This window comes from Fukomys damarensis, unplaced genomic scaffold (genome assembly GCF_012274545.1).
Source record: "Fukomys damarensis isolate Sample0158 unplaced genomic scaffold, DMR_v1.0_HiC HiC_scaffold_37, whole genome shotgun sequence".
NCBI lineage: Eukaryota > Metazoa > Chordata > Mammalia > Rodentia > Bathyergidae > Fukomys > Fukomys damarensis.
In genome coordinates this window covers 54,791,748-54,797,015 of record NW_022900949.1, presented here as the reverse complement: position 1 = coordinate 54,797,015, position 5,268 = coordinate 54,791,748, and positions in this window count along the sequence as shown.

Below are 5,268 nucleotides of genomic sequence, written 5' to 3'. Positions count from 1 at the left end.
CCTTTTTTTTTTTTTTTTTTTAAAGACAAGGTCTCACTGTGTAGTTCAGGCTGGCCTCAAACTCATGCCATTTTCCTGCCTCAGTCTCCCGAGTGCCGGGATTACACGCATGCACCACCATGCCTTGCTCCATTCATCTTTAATAGACACTTGTATGGCTGCTTCTTTTTTTTTTTGGTACCACAAATCGAACTCAGGTCCTTGCAGTTGTAAGGCAGGCCATGGAACCACTGAGCTAAATCCCCAGACTTCTGGCTTTCTTTCTTGACTGTATCTTCGGAATCATTTTCTTAATCCTTTTAACATCTCCTTATTTTTAGTATTTACAGTTTTTTTAAAATTGAGGCGTCATTATGATTTTTGAATCGGAAGATGTCTTAGGAGACCCCCCCCCCCGGAGCCAGTGTCTGTAGACAAGAGACATTTTCTTGCCCCCTCTTAGAGGTTGACTTTCCCCTTTTCCATCCTTTGACTAATTGTGTAAAAGTTAACTGTTGAGCTGCCTCTTTCATTGAGTCCTCATAGTGAGCTCATGGAAGAATTTATTATTGTTGTATAACTCAAGTAAGTTAGTCTTCTGCAGCCCCAGACCTGTTAGTAGTCATTGCAATTTTAGGATTCTGGTGCCAAAACTCATTTACAGGCCCAGTCAATGAATGGTGTCATGGATAAATGAATAGTGGTTGTTCACATCATCTGACTGCTTGGATGAAGTATCAGAAACCTTTGAAGAGTACTGTTGCTACAATTAGCCATAAAGCTTTTCCCATCTGCTCCATCTGCATTATTTCTTCCTCCATCCTCTTTTCCTATGAGTAGTAAAATATTTTAGGAAAGGAACTGTAAGTAAAGATATATGTGATAGCTGTGTGGAGGGCTTGCCAAACACTCTAGGTAGTGATAAGATTGTAGTCACCCAATTCTGCCACTTTCACAGTATTTTTCACCGATAAGTTGGCTGGTAAATATCAAGCTTATCTATTTCTTTTTTCTTTTTGTGTACCAGGGATCGAACTCAGGACCTTGTGCTTTTGAGGCAGACGCAGTGTCGCTGAGCTAAATACCCAGCCCCTAGGCTCATCTAATTTTTTAGGATCATGCTTAGTACTGATTGCTTCTTTAAGTAGGTTGTATATCTTTCTTTGTTGTTCTTATTAGAATGATCACACTTAACTGATAAGAAAACATAACACTGTATCATTAATATTTTTGATGCTGATCAAATGGTAATTCTAGGTGTGATAGAAAAATACAGTGAATGTTTAAAATTTTAAAACTTATTACAGTAAAAAACACATTGACATTACTGTGCCTCAGAATTCTCCCCTTTAATTTGAACAAACTTGTCCTATTCTTGCTACTCTCTGAAGCAGTTCTGGAAGTCCTATTTCATGTCTTTAGTTGTGCTTTTGTAGCTGAGTTGATGAATTGATTCAAAATGTTTACCTTTCATGGTCATTTTGACTTTGGGGTAAAGCCCAGATTTGCAGAGTCAGATCTAAGGAAGGACACACTCTAGTGTTTTCACGAGCTTACCTTTCCATTGCATGGCCCTCGGCAGCAACATTCATCATATTTTTCATTACACCTTGTAAAGACATTCCTGAAAGAGGGCTTCCAGAACTGCTTCAGAAAGTGGCAAGAATAATAAGTGTGTAGAAAGCAAGGGTGGTAGTTTAGGGAGGATTAATGGCAGTGTGTCATTTACTATAGCAAATTTTTTCTTTTCTTTTCTTCTCTTCTCTTCTCTTCTCTTCTCTTCTCTTCTCTTCTCTTCTCTTCTCTTCTCTTCTCTTCTCTTCTCTTCTCTTCTCTTCTCTTCTCTTCTCTTCTCTTCTCTTCTCTTCTCTTCTCTTCTCTTTCGTTCCAGGGATTGAACTCAGGACCTTGCACTTGCAAGGTAGGCAGTGGCACCACTAGCTAAATACCTGGTCCCTACTGTAGTAACATTTACATATTTACCATAAATTTTGATCACACCTCATATATTTAATTTTTGATTTCATAATTTCCTGTTATCCACATCAGTCAAAAAAATTTTATTAGAATTTTAAAAACATTTACATATTTACCATAAATTTTGATCACACCGCATATATTTAATTTTTGATTTCATAATTTCCTGTTATCCACATCAGTCAAAAAAATTTTATTAGTACATGTTTGTAATTCACGCAGTTTACAGTCATCTTGGGAAGTGGTTACTTGTACCCACCACAGCTTTTTTTTTTTTAATCCTCTTCTCTTTTCCTGCACCTCCTTCCCTCCTCCTCCAATTCCCTAATCCCAGTTTTCGTTCTTGTTTATAGTATTGATCTTAGCTCATGTTATGCTATATAATGTTTATATTAATTGAGGTTATTGAGTCCTGTACATGGCATATCTTTATTCTACTTATTTCCCCTTCCCCTCCTTCTTACTTTTCATGCTTTTTCCCTTACATCACTTCCCTTATTGCAAGAGATTATTCTAGTCCCTGTCTGTGCATTCTTCACACTCTCTTTGTACTTTGCCTCACTCAAATGAGATAACCCTGTGGAGTTTAAGCTTATGTGTCTGATTTATTTTGCTCAACATTTATATCTTCCAAGTGCATCCATTTTTCTACAGATGTCTCAAATCTGTTATCCATTATATATAGATGGCACATTGTCTTTACCCAGTCATTTGTTGATGGGTATATAGGCTGTTTCCTGGATTCAGGTATTATGAGTTGTGCTGCTATAAATATTGGTATGCATTATTGCTATAGTGTGATACATTAAGCTCTTTGGGGAAGATACCTAGCAGAGGGATTGCTGGGTTATATGGAATTTCTATTTTCAGTTCTTTGAGAAGTCTCCATACTGATTTTCCTAATGGTTGTACTAGTTTACATTCCCACCAGCAGTGAAGGAGAGTTCCTTTTTCACCTCAGCCTTGCCAACATTTGTTACTGTTTTAGTTAGTTTTCTTGTTGCTGAGACAAAATACCCAACACCCAAAGTTAAAGGAGGAAAGGTTTATCGTAGCTCAGAGTTTGTAGAGGTTTCAATTCATAGCTGGCTCCAGGGCAGGGTGGCATGGCGGAGGGGCATCGCAGAGGAGAAACAGTTCACGGTGAGCAGAAGGAAGGAAGGTACCAAAACAGCACAGTAGCAATCAGCAAGCAGCATATGACAAGCAGCAACAACAGCAACCCTCTTTCTGTCCCTTCTGTTCTATCCAGACTGCCCGCCCTTGGGATGGAAAGCACTCACACCCAGAGTGGGAAACCTTTAATCCTGGCAATGCTCCGTGAATCAATCCCAGCGTCACATCCTTAATGCTGGCATCACACACTTTAGATCCAGCCACCTCCAAAAAGCTGCACCTATGACTGCATGAAGCTTTGGGGGGACTTCTAGATACACGCCATAACAGTTATTGTTTGATTTCTTAATGATTGCCATTCTTTCTGGAGTAAGATGGAGTTTTAATGTTTTAATTTACATTTCTCTAATGGCTAGAGATATTAAGCATCTTTTCATTTATTTGTTGACTGTTTGTATTTCTTCGTCTGTGAAGTGTCTGTTCATTTCTCTTGCCTATTTTATGACTGGATCTTTTTTTTTTGGTACTGGGGCTCAAACTCGGGACCTTGTGCTTACGAGGCAGGTGGCAGAACCACTGAGCTAAATCCCCAGTCCTGGATCTTTAATTTTAGGTGGTTAATGTTTTGAGTTCTTTATATATTCTACATACTAGTCCTCTAAGGAGTAGCTTCCAAAACTTTTTTCCCATTTATTGTCTCTACTGAGTGATTCTTTTGCTGCATAGAAGCTTTTTAGTCTGATATAATCCCGTTTATTGATTCTTGCTTTTATATTCCTTGTGCAATTGAGTTTCTGTTTGGAAAATTCTTTCCTGCACTTATGATTTCAAGTATTTCACCGTCTAGTAGGTTTAAGGTTTCTGTTTTCATGTTTCTATCTTTGATACATTTGAGATTAATTTAGTATATGTTAAGAGATCAGAGTCCAGTTTCAATCTTCTGCACACCAGTAACCAGTTTTCCCAGCTCCACTTGATGGAATAGGCTTTCTTCCAACATAGGCTGTTGGCACCATTGTCAAAGATCAAATAGCTGAATATGCCAGGGGAAGTTTCTGTATCCTAGTTTTGTATCCTATTACCTGGTTTTGTTCTAGTACTGTACAGCTTTTATCACTACTGCTTTCTAGCATAGTTTGGAGTCAGGTATTGCTGTGGCTCTTGCTTTGCCCAGAAGTGCTTCTGCTATTCCGAGTCTCTTCTGATTCCATGTGAATTTTATAATTGTTGAAGATCTGTAAAGTATGCTGTTGGTATTTTGACTTGAAGTGCATTGAATCTGTATAACAGTTTTGGGAGTATGATCATTCTGACAGTATTTATTCTGCCTATCCAGGAGCAGGGACATCTTTCCATTTTCTTATGTCCTCTTCAGTCTCCTTTTTCAGAGTACTATAGTTTTTTTGGGGGGAGGGTGCTCGGGATCAACCTCAGGACCTTGTGGTTGTAACACAGACGTGGTACCACTGAGATAAATCCCCAGCTGAGTACTGTGGTTTCTTTGTAGAAGTCTTTCACTCCCTTCGTTGTGTTAATTCCTAGATATTTCTTTTTTTGTACTGGAGATCAAACTCAGGACCTTGCACTTGCAAGGCAGGCGACAGAACCACTGAGTTAAATCCTCAGCCCTAGGTATTTTATTTTTAGTGAAGCTACTGTGAATGGTATTATTTTCATAATTTCATTCTCATCCTATTCATTATTGGTGTACACAAATGCTAATGATTTTTATGTGTTGATCTTTTTTTTTTTTTTGGTACCGGGGATTGAACTCGGGTCCTTGTGCTTTCAAGGCAGGCCACCAAACTGCTGAGCTAAATCCCTGGCCCTGTGTGTTGATCTTGTATCCTGCTGCACGCTGAAGTTCATTATGAATTTAATGAGTTTTTGGTGTTCTTTGGGTCTTCTGCATAAGAGTATCATGTATTAGCAAATAATGATAATTTAAATTTTTGTTTTCCTGTGTGTCTCATTTATTTCTTTCTCTTGCCTAATTGCTCTGGCTAAGTTTCAAGTACTATGTTGAATAGAATAGTGGGTATCCTTGTCTTGTTCCTGATTTTAGGGGGAATGCTTTTTCGTTTCCCCCATTGAGTATAATGCTGGCTATTGGTTTGTTATATATAGTTTTGATAAAAACTATAGTATAGTTTTTCTATACCTTTTTTTTTCTTTTTCTTTTTTTTTTTTTTTTTT